Source organism: Heliconius melpomene, chromosome 10 (genome assembly GCF_056956725.1).
Source record: "Heliconius melpomene rosina isolate 202511_hmr_F chromosome 10, ASM5695672v1, whole genome shotgun sequence".
NCBI classification, from domain to species: domain Eukaryota; kingdom Metazoa; phylum Arthropoda; class Insecta; order Lepidoptera; family Nymphalidae; genus Heliconius; species Heliconius melpomene.
This window is the reverse complement of record NC_140398.1, coordinates 8,083,412-8,096,025: the sequence shown is the minus strand read 5'-3', so window position 1 is coordinate 8,096,025 and position 12,614 is coordinate 8,083,412. Positions and strand designations below refer to the sequence as shown.

At 33.1% G+C, this 12,614-nt stretch overlaps 2 non-coding genes across 2 annotated transcripts; both read right to left on the bottom strand.

The window, feature by feature from the left end:
- Positions 1–5,897: 5,897 nt before the first annotated feature.
- On the bottom strand, positions 5,898–5,983 carry TRNAY-GUA (transfer RNA tyrosine (anticodon GUA)). The gene is given in 2 exon segments: positions 5,898–5,933; positions 5,947–5,983. It is a non-coding gene; the product is annotated as a tRNA-Tyr (tRNA).
- A 324-nt stretch (positions 5,984–6,307) lies between these two features.
- TRNAL-UAG (transfer RNA leucine (anticodon UAG)) lies at positions 6,308–6,387 on the bottom strand. Its single transcript has one exon. It is a non-coding gene; the product is annotated as a tRNA-Leu (tRNA).
- Between the last annotated feature and the right edge of the window lie 6,227 nt (positions 6,388–12,614).

The following is a 12,614-nucleotide window of genomic DNA, read 5'->3' as shown; positions in this document are numbered from 1 at the left end:
AATATTTTTTTATTTGTTTATATTAACGTTATATATGCATATTTGAATAGTAAATGCCAAATATCTATAGAAATTGTTTTATTTTATTAATATGATATTTTTCTGATATTTTATTCGGACGACCTTAAACATACATCTAAAAAAATATTTCATATAAACTGCAATCATTTCAAAACGTTAGATTCAACTTATAAAATAAAGCCTCAAATTTTTTTACACAAGAAATATATTGTAAAAATTATTCTAAAGAGGAGTTAATTAAAAAGTTTCAAGCCACAAGTAACTTAATACAAAGTCAAGTTAATTTTTAAGAAAAAACTTTAAAAATTCTTCTTGATTGTGGTAGAATTAAATTTAAAATGTTAATTTGTACAGTTATGTAATTGAAATATCCTACCTAATATCCTACCTACCTTGCGTGAAAAATAAAAGTACGATGTTTTTGTCTACAATTAAATAAGCAATGTCACGGCACTTTGTTAAAACCCGACGTATCGTTCACTTTGCAGTGTTTGCAAATGGTAATCGATAAAACAGTTTCGCATAAAATATATAAAAATCGTTAATACAAAAAAAGATCAAAAAAGAAAAATAAATCTTCTTCTTCGCCTTCGACACTGAACAACTGAACTGACTTAAGTCGGTGAAAAACGTAGAGCAGAGTGACTTTTCTTTAGCAAGCGAACTACGACCAGCAAAAATAACAAATATTCCAAAGAAATGTTTACTAACTAAATAAATAATATTACAACACTTTGAAAAAAATCCACATTTCCTTACCATATTTCAATTTGCCGCTATAGTTCCTCGCGATTACATTATCGACGCCGCAACGATCGTTTTTTATACTTTTATACGAATATATATTTATTTATTCGCCGTAGTACAATATAACTGTGTTTATGGTTATCGATTTTATAGCTCCTATGAGATAACTCGTTGATATGTACTGGAGGATAAGTAATATGTAAATTACTTTTTTTTCTCCATTGTTTTTTTCGAGGTCTGTTAATATATGTAACGATTCTCATATTTTTTTCATATTAAAATGTATAATAACAATCTATGTAATAGGAATATTATATGTATTTTTAAATAAATAATCGTTATATGCAAATATATAAGTAATTTGTGCTTCTCCACGATAGCCTCAAGTCTTTTAATTCAATGTGCAATTTACTTAGATCGCAAGCAAATTTTTACGACATTTTCATTTAACAATATCTATTCATGAGATTTAGTGTCATACTACCGCACACAAAAATATGTACAAAAATCGACTTTATTATATAGTAAAAAGGTTTCTATTCGTTTATTTCTATAAATACTAAATTCGTATCGCATTTTTGGTCACCCATCATGAACACTTTTACTTTTTTGGCACCTCGCGTCAGTTTACATTTTCATTTCCCAAAATGACGTTAAATATTCATAAGTCTATGACTACGGAATGGTTAAAGCGGCGGAAAATTCTACTATTAGGTATGTTTCTATAATCTATTGCTATGCAAATTAGGGGGAGAAGGGGGTCGTGCGAATGAAACGTCAGCTTAGTTTAGGTGTTTTGTATGTAAAATGTCTTCCTTGCTCCTTTGAATGGATTTCCTATGTATGTCAAAGGAAATTGTCACGTTGTTGTTTTATTGAGGCCATGATGGCACAGAAGCACAGCACCTGACTGAAAATGTAATGGTTGTGGGTTCGATATCTACTCGGAAGTATGGATTTCATTCAATTTTAATTCAATTTTTTCATTTGAGATGATTTTAGACGATTTGTGAAAAAATTGAAATCCGCCATTTTTGGATGAACAACAATATTGATTATATGTAATTTCATTATCATCAGAACTGAAGTCGTAATGCATGTTTCAGCTGAATCGAACACTTAGAATTGGGTCAAATCGCTCTTGCAAAATTTCACATAACTAACACATACTAACATGGCATGTTAAATAGAAGCTTGTAATAACTAACTTTTATGTATGACACTTAATAGCTATGTATCTATATATATAAAATCAAAAGGTCACTCACTCATCACGAAATCTCAGAAACTACATGTGTTAGGAATCTGAAATTTTGCATAGGAGTGACTTATAGGACGTAGGTGCTCGCTAAAACGGGAATTTGTAATATTCGACTTCTAAGTCTAGTTGAAAGTTTGTATGAAACTTCGTTACTACAAATGCTAGGAGTCTCAAATTTTGCATGGACGGTACTTATAAGACGTAAGTACTCATGGACACAGAAATTAATAATAACGTAGTTCACGTAGGCGAAGCCGCGGGCGGGCCGCTAGTAATATATATAATAGGCATAATTAATAGGCATGATATAATAAGCATAATATATTAGACATTAAGTGCCCGAGGTAACTGGAGGGAACAGGGTTACAAAAAAAAAATTACGTGCTTTACCTATTATATCATATAGCTTGTATCCTTCCTCAATAGAAAAGGAATCAATCCAAAATAATCTTTTTATTTGAACCAATGGTTCCTGACTTAGAGTTTTACTAGAAGATGTATTCATACATTCAAGTTTAAATAAAAATATATATTTTATTCATTAATTAATATTTCCATTTCATCACTCTAATGAAGAGGGAAAGCGCTGCGTTGGATTCCGCCACTCAACACGCAATGCCTTCGGAACTCGATGGGAAGTAAGGAGCGGAGTGTCTAAAGAGTAGGTTCCTTCTGCCTAACCTGCTACCTGTGGGCTTGATGCTAAAAGAAAGTTAAGACACCCCAGAATAGAAATAGAATGTTTACTCTCCCAATAAAAAAAAACAATAATTACAGCACTATACGTTACCCAATTGTTATAAATGGTTATAATTTTCCGATTAACTTTTATCGATACATTGGAGTAATATGAAACATTGAATTGGATATTAACTTTGCATATCAATCGAATATTCATTATATTATTCTGCCGTTGCTCTTATTGAGCATAATTAATTATACGTTTGTAAATAGATATATTATATGGGAAAACTTTTGATTATATGTAATGTATGCAGGGAGGGCACAAGAGGGGCTGTACACGCGAAGGTTGTCGATTCCTATATGGAGGACTAAAATATTTTGTATTTTCATTTTCTTGCTCTGGTTACTATATTGTACCGCCGCAAAAAAAATCTATTGAAAAAACTACAATAAAAACAACAAAATAGAAATCTTACTAAAATATTGTATTTCAAAACTGTTTCCTCGTATAAAAGAAGCAAAACGTGAACGCTGTTTGAAAATATTCTGAACAATTACTTGGAATCGTTGATCGAAAGTAATTTTAACAAGTGCTTCAAAAAGTGAGGCTGACCCAAATCTTACTTCTAGGTAACGCTTTCGAGGCGAGATGGACACGACAATAAAAATATTATTCGTTTTCCAACTAGTTTCAAGATATTCTTAATTTGCGTATAATATTTAATATTTAAATACTTTTAAGAAAATATATGAAAAGTTGAGTTTCCTAAGTTTTTATCGATACACCCTGTACCCCGCAATCGTAGGGTAGACAGAGGAATCTAGTGATAAAACACTCCGTTTCCAATTCTTAAGACATGTTGATTTAACCACGAGCTTTGTTGCTAGAGCAAGAAAATCGAACCCAGAACCGCCACGTTTTCAGTCAGAAGTTATGATGCTGTACCACAACGACCTCATATTCGGCCTCATAGAAAATTCACTTTAAGTATACAAATTTATAACAAGACAATATTTAACAAGGTGGAAAGATAACGTCGCGAATTATGGCCGACGAAGCATAAGGCACTGAGCACGCGAAGTAGGTACGCTAAATTACCCAGCGAATGAATGGTGTTTTTGCACACAGAATTAAATTTGCACATAAAAAAATATATTTAAAAGTTTTAACATTTTATTCTATCTAGAGAATGTAAGAACTCTGACATAGCTTGATTTGAACGTATGGCTTAGTGATTGGAGCGCTTGGACTGTTTCCAAGAGGCGTGGATTGGAGTCCCGCTACGTTTAGTTTAGTAAAATTTAATAAACTGTTAGGCTTGATTTTTTCTTTTTATATTTATATATTCGAATATTGTTTTTCAAATTATTATTTTATTTAAATAACATTCATTTTACTTATCCAATCCATTCTAACACTTCAATCCAGTTGTGACAATACAATCACCAATACAACACTTGTATTAAGACTGATTTCGCTTAAATCTCTCTTCGCATCGACGAGTGATAAATTGTTTCTAAAGTTCTTAGTTTTAAAGGCAGCTGACCGTTTTCTAAATAAATAAATTTACACTTTAAAGCTTTATTCGAATTTACTTTTGTAGAAAACTTTTAAAGCTCTCTTTGGACAGATAATTATAATTAATTGTTATAAAATTATCTTTTTAATAATAAAACTATTATTTGGCTAAACCTTTTATTAATGAAAAACGAACCAGTGGTTCCTGAGATAAGCGATAGTAAAAGACAAGTACTGCTTAGAATGTACTACCACTCAAAGTACAATGTCTCGAATTCAGGCGGAACAGAGAAAATAGTGTCTCAATACTACCGTCTCTCTACACATCCTATTATTTTTTAATAATTGTAAACCTAGCTTTATTATGAAATTAATGAGGCATTGTCTTTTAATAACAATAGTTAATTGATAAAATAATACAAAATACAATGTAAAAATTATAAAGAAAAAAAATTAAGTCTTTGTATTGTAAATATACAAATGTAGAACATATTTATACAAATGCCTTGACAGGTTATGTATGACCTTATGGTTGTAGTACTCGTATATATTTACATATTTATTTTAAAAAAGTAGCATAGCCATATAGCCGGTTAGTTTAGGAGAAACTAGTGTAAAAACACTCTGTTCCTTATTTTCCTCAAAAACTTTTTTAGTCTACAAGAAAGGAAATTAAAATAAATTAAATATCATTCCCCTTAGCGAGAATCGAACTCACAATGGTAGGTACGTGCCTATAAAATTCGAGAATTTTAATTCATCATCAAATCCTGACTTGCCAGTAATGTGACTAATGACAAAGTAAGCAAATGATGGAGAAATCGCCATACACTCATAAGAAATATAAATAATTAACGAATTTTCCTCCCTTTTTCAAAAAGGAAGTTGATTCAAAAATAACAAATGCCAAGTATACACAAGATTTCATACCAAAGCTATCTCAGCAAATTTTAAAGTCAACAGCGCTATATTTCAGTTAATATTTTTTCGGTGCCCACTTACGTCAGCTGAGCTCAAACTTCCGCGACTTCCACAACTTACACAATCGCGAAGCACAGTTTCAAAGTATAAACATTTAAATTTATGTCTTTTCCAAGTTTCCTTTGGCCGTTTAAAAATGACTGCTTGAACGGTGTCGAGCTCGCACCGACGCGACGTGTGTACGCCAGCTGATCTTAATGCCCACATTCGTTCGCAGTTAATTAAGATTTTGCTGCCTTGAGTTATTAAATTTATTAATCATATTTCTTAACATAAGGTAGAGTTTATTAGTAATTTACCTAATTTTAGGTGAAATTTTCGTATCGTATACGATAACATATATGTTATTGACGGTAACTTAATAAAACTATTAAATAATAGTGCTATTCGTAACTTCGTAAGTATTCCGCATAAGCGTGGTAGGCAGAGAGAACTTATAGTGTTAAACATTCCCTTTCTACCCAATTTTCGAGACATTCTGTATTGAAAGGCGGTACTTAACGCCACGCTTTGTCATTATCCCATAGCAAGGAAATAGCGGATAGCTAATGACGGATCATTATAGAATGTAATAAATTGTACGTAAAATATAAGTATGGGTATATAAACTCTTATATTAAAAAAATGTTACATTATTTTTAACTGTTATTTTCAAGTATATTGATTTATAATTTTAATAAAAAATCCTTCGAGCCGGATTTGAACCAGCGACCTATGGATGACAATTAACCAGCTACAGTCCACCGCTCTACCAACTGAGCTATCGAAGGTGTGACAGTTTAATCAACATTATATTACACTTTTATATGAGAAATTTTTACAAAGTAACAATTTTTAAAAAAACATTTTTTTTGAAAAATAAAATTATTATTATTTAGTTTTACGCCTAAAAATATATTTTTAAAAGATTTAATAAATTTACTATTTTATAAAGTAAGTTAATGATCTATTTTTAACCGACTTCTGTAAGAAAAGGAGGTTATCAATTCAACTGTATTTTTTACATATTTATAAATAGAATGGTCAATTGATATAGGCGTATACTCGTAATATTTTAATCAAGATAAAAATGTTACAAAAAAATAAAAAGATTTTGACAGCGGTGGGATTCGAACCCACGCCCTTTCGGACTGGTGCCTAAAACCAGCGCCTTAGACCGCTCGGCCACGCTGCCGTGTCATAAGATGGGAAAATTATTGTTCTTTAAATCATATTTTTCTTTTTAAAATAGTTAATTGATAAAATGTTAGAAAAAATATATTAGGTACTGTAGATATATGATTGTGTTAATAGGCGTAATTGTGGCGTAGTGCATGGACATCGTCTGTAAGTGCAATGGTTCGAAGTTCGAACCCGACTCGAGAAAATTATATTTAACCATTATATTATAGTCAGAGGAAATATTGGAACTTGGTGTTAAAACACCTAGTTCCCATTAAGACACAGACAAGACTTTCATTCCTCACCTTCCGCGGAATTCTCAAGGCATTGCGTGTGGAGTTGCCGCATTCAACGCTGCGCTTAGCCTCGTTACCAGAGTAAGGAGTGAAAAAATTAAAGATTTCATTCCGTCGAGTAAGAATAAAACCCACAATCGTCACGCTTATGGTCACACCCATGAGCCACTGGGCCACGGCAGCAAGTAAAAAGCGTAAAATTAGGTATATGGTTATTTTCATTTCCTCTATATTTATTAAAAACTTGGAAATTCTTCCAGCACCAAAAAATGAGAGAATAATAAAAACTCTACTCTTTGACAGCAGGTACACCTTTTGTTAAAATTGCAGTTCGAATTGGGAAAACACTTGAAAACATCAATTTAAAACGTCAATTTAAATTTTAATCATACGGATCACGCCTTCAATTTGTTCGCCGAAACAATAATGTGTTACTACGGAAATTAACAAACACCTGTGTACTAGTAACGTAGGTTCTTTAAAAATATATTCAGTTTTATATACATTGAGGTCAGTCGTGGCCCAGAGGTTATGGGTTTGATTCCTACTCGGAAATGAATTATTTTCATTTTCTCACTATTGTAGTAAGACAAATGTTATTACAACACTCCAAACGCAATATGAATAAAGTGACGAACGAAATATCTTAACACTTGGTTCACTTTACCTACCCTGAAAAAAGCGTAAGTGGAGACCATCATGGCGCAGTAGCATAGCGTCGGGTTGTTGTGGATTTGATGCCCAATGTACCGCTTATGGAAAATGCAGAACGAAATACTAATAGGGATACACGATACTAGATATTTTTTAATTTAAAATATGATCATCATCATCATCATCAGCAGCCTTCTTTTGTCCACTGCTGGACATAGGCCTTTCCCAATTCTCAATTAAAATATAATATTAAAACATAATCCATATCTGCTATTTAGGAGTTATTGAAAACTAACAGACAAACAAACAAAAAATATTTTATCCGAAAGCACTAATAACGTAATGTTGACACTTATGGCTAGGAAATCTTAACAAGCATATACCAAGCTTAAGTGAAGAGGTAAACCGAGTCTAATAAGCCTTTGACTAGTCTGAGTATGGCATGACGAGACGCTCTTAAGCCTACAAATACCTACAAACGTACTATTTAGACGCGCAAAGACAGTGAATTGCCAAGTAAAACTGTATTATTATTTGTTATTTTTTATATGTCCTTGTATTTAGTAGAGTAGGCAGAAAGATCCTTGTGTTAAGATTCTCCATTCTCTTCTCTTTGTCTCATTTTGTGCGATTATGAGTAAGGTTTTTTAATATCTAAGGCTGTGTTACTAAAATATATTTAGCTTCACATTTTAGCCCTAGCGACATATCCAGAGAGAAGTGCCTAACACTACGGTCACCCCCTGCCTCTCTTACCTCTCACTTTTGCTTTAAAAATCTTATGTAAGTAGCCTTGATAAAATCCAAATCGTCTTTATACCAAAGATTTTTGGACTTTAAATATTCGTCGTCAAATTTCTGCATTTTCAAAATACATTGCATGGAGGAATTGAATCCATAACAATCGTGGGGGTTTTATTATTTCTACTATACTTTAAGGATATATTTTTGTCACAATTCGTCCTTCTTGTCCTTTTAGTTGCTTAAAAAAGGTGACATCATATAATAATTAAGTGAAGGGGCAGACAGCGTATAAACGGCTTAAAATTTAATGTTCCAACGCCTGTTCCTATCACGATCAAATGTTTCAGTAGACTAGGTGCATTTAGAAAACCGTCACTTGACTGTAGTAACTGCAATTAAAATGTGAATAAGAAGAGGCATATTCATAAATCGGGGCTAGTCAGGCGAAGGAGCACAAAGTGCACCTGGAAACACGACTGGTTTTGGGTTCAATCTCCACTCGAAGAAATGAAATATTTATTTAAATTTATATTTTCATTTCTACGCTCTGGTGTCGAGGCATAGCGCAGCGGAAACGGAGTATCTAAACACTAGGTTCCCTCTGCCTACCATGCTGTGTGCGAGATACGTAAAGCTGATTTTGATACTGAGAAGAAGAAGATGATTCTGATGATGATCTTCCTGCTGGCATTAATCCCGGCTATTGCCAGGGTCTGCCAAGTAATATATATACATATTTGAGAACAATTGACTTTGTAAAATGAAACGAATATATTTCTATGTTTCGACATGACATCCACATTATCGTTGCATATAATTACGAACCACGCATCGTGTAACCCACAAACAAGGCGGGTCACAGTTCAACATACTAATTAGTGTTATTGTTATATCATATTATGATATTTATTTTAAGAAAAGATTTCGTCGTTCTGTCGTTGCTTAGTACTGATATATAATTATAATGATGATTATGGGTTTGATTTCTACTTACACAGTTTTAACAGCTACTCTATAAAAATAAAGTTTAACTACAGTTTAACTGTGGTTTCATTTAAATTGGTGCTGACAAAAATATTCAGTATTTAAATACCTATTAAATGTATTGCTTTTTATTCTTTTATCAATGTCACGTTGTATCCAGCACAGAGCAGAATAGACAGAGGGAACCTAGTGTTAAGACACTCTTAACGCCGGGATTTTAATTGGTGCCAGTGCGAGGAAGTGGAAATATTCATAAATAATAATTCATTCTCCTGAGTGGGGATCGAACCCAGAATCGTCGCGTTACAGTCACCCCCTTGTACCAGCCAGGACAGCCTCAAGCTGCTACCGCTAGTGCTTTTTATGCGTCACACACTTCATTCAAAATCAAATATTAACTGTAGGGTAATTTCAAAAATGTACACAGATATTATTAATCATATATAAATAACGGTTGCTGAATTCCAGCTGGCACATGTAAGCGAGAATATTTTACAAGTCGGTGGTAGCCTGCTGCAACAGCGCTGTCAGAAAACTTTTGTATAATAAATTGATCAATTCTAGCGTGTGAGCATTACGTTCTTGGATAAAGAATATTCTGATAAAACTATACCTACTTATTAGATTTAGATACCGAAAAGATCTACATACAAAACTATAAGACTCTCTACGTCCAATAGTTTTGTCTGTCGAGCTCATCGATTCGATTCGAGGTTCAATTTCCACTGGAGGGAATAAATTATTTTTCTTTTTCCGCTTTTTGTTACAAAAAGAAGAGAAGCTCGGTGTTGATTTACCCTCTCCACGCAATGTCTCGAAAATTGTACAGTACTGGAGTGTCTTAACACTAGTTTCTCTGCCTACTTTGCTATTTGGCTTTTTATACTCTGGATACCATGTGAAGCTGAAAGAAGTATCATTCGTCCTTTGTTCTTATCAGTCATTCTATTTTTAGCATATTTGTATAATGAGTTCCTAATATGTATAAATAATGAGATCTAATCATTAATATAAAATTTTATAATTTTTCACTTTGAATATACATCCATACATATTAACTTATTTAAATTATTGAGATTTACTCGACAAAACCTCATAAAATACCATAGTCTAGTACACTAATAGATAAAAGATTGCATCATTTGTCTATATAACGGTATTCAACCACAAATCGGCATTTTGGTCGTTAATTTCGCACAGTCCATCTCATTTGCTGTCCTCATTGCGTATCGTACAGTTTATTTATACCTGCTCTAAATACATGACATGCTTGTGCAAGTGGGTACGGCGGGAGTGGATAATGTAGGGCTTTGTTGAATACTTTGTTTTAAAATTAAATTCAATTTAGTAATTATTTGAATATAGTTTCATGGTATATCAAGTGGTAAGCGAATATAGTGACAAAACACTCCTCCGCGTTACTCCCTAATTCTTGGCCCTTTCAACACTTTGAGGCCGTGTGGTGCTCAAGTGTGCGACTGTAAATGCCTTAAGAATTCGGCGGAAACTGGGGAAATGAAGTATATGTATAAGGAACAGAGTGTTTAAACTCTAGGTTCCGTCTGCCTACTCTGCTATGTATGGCATACAGTTATGTCAGCGGTGAAACTCAATGCCAGACATGGTGTCGCCAGAGTGGGGAAATAAAAAAATTCCCCTTTATCGAGATCAACAACCATCGTGTTTATAGTCTGACGCTGTGCACTGCACCCTCTTGTATTATACATTATTATTTTTTATTAGACTTGCAACTTCTATAATAGGTACATATGTTCACCTTTTATTTCAAAAAAGCGCTAAAAGAAACTCGAACTGTTCAATCAAATAAAAGCCTAGGCTTAGATTCTAAATCAATATAGAATGCTCTCACAAGATATAAAACGAGTAAATTTCAAGTAATCGTGTAAACCCCAGGCGAGGACCTGTAGTAAAGTAGTTCAACAGGAAATAGAAGCTATATTTCGAGAATTTGTGACAAATTCTCATTTATCTTGGATAAGCAAGCGTTCAACTGTAAATACGACAGGTTGTAGATTCGATTCCCACTTGAGGTAATGAGATATTTAATATTTTATTTCCTCGCTCTGGTAACGAGTCAAAGCACGGCGTTGAGTTCCGCATTCATCACGCAATGCATCTAAAATTGGATGGTAAGTGGGAAACGGAAATGTCGCGAGATACAGTGTGAATCTAAAAAAATATTATTATTATTTTTCTGTCTACTAATCACTATGTTGAGTACAAAAAAAAAGAAAGTTAGATTCTTAACACTGTTTTCTCTGCCTAGCATGTTAATTGAATGATTGAGGATATAGAATATACGTATAGATATATATTTAAACTTCTACTTGGTCGTCACGTTATCTGCTTAGAGTGGTCTTAACGCGGCTTATTGAAGCTTAACCGACCCTCGGAAACTTTTAGTTTTGTTTGGTTGTTTTGGAATTTTACCAATAATAATCAGCTCTTCCAAAAAAAGGAACAGCACAGTTTTTACATTTTATTTTACTCCATAATACTATAAAATAGATTCAAAATGCACATCTATGTTTTCAAACCAACAGAACCCAAGATCACAGAATTTGCAAGTTATTAACAAGACTAATATAACTCTAGTATTCATAAAATTATAAAGTCCATTCATTTACTTTAGAGGTCATTCTTCACCGTAACTAGCCCGACCTTATGCACCACGCCGCAAACTACGAGCACACTATGCAGTATAACGTGAACGTAGACGTAAGTTTCTTCTAAACAAATATCAAGGTGCAGCTAGAAACTTCTAAGCAGCTATAGTTTGTAGTAAGTTTAAGAACAATTTTAGGTAGATTTATTATGTATAAAACAGATGTTCATACTCGTACATTGTATTTTTTTTGTTGAAATATATATATTTTTTTATGTTGAAATAAATATATATATTATGGCAACACCCACCCGTATTATTATACGCGTCAATTAGTTCTCTAATAACAATAATAATATGACATTAATATACAATTTAACAAGTAAAACTATGAACTTTCACCTATCGTCGTACAAAATCACACCACAACATTAACTATTAATAACGTCGTAACCGTAGAGAACTTATCACCAGAATTACCAACGTTATCAGCTATGCACAGCTTGAGCAAACACTGCGATGCAGATGCATAGCAAAATGGTTGCATCAATTTAACTTCGACTAAATGGGTCGAATAGAATATAAATAATGTATGTGGCTTTAGTAACGTCGCGTGGGCGCTGTAATATACAGCTCTATATGTTGAGTATGGCATCGCTATTTAGCCAGCTTATAAGATGTTAAAAAAGTCTACTTCTCCATCAGCAGCATTCAGCAAGGTAGGCAGAGGGAACCTAGTGCTGAGATACTCCGTTCGACAACGCCGGGTTTTTGCCTTGGTGCCAGAGCGAAGCTCGAGATCGAACCCACGGCCTCAAAGATGATAAATTTTATCATTATTATTTAATTGTAAAAGTTATGGGTCGGATTTACTCTCGGATAAATGGAATTGTTATCATTTACTCGTACAGAACCCAATGGTTCTGCTATTTGCAG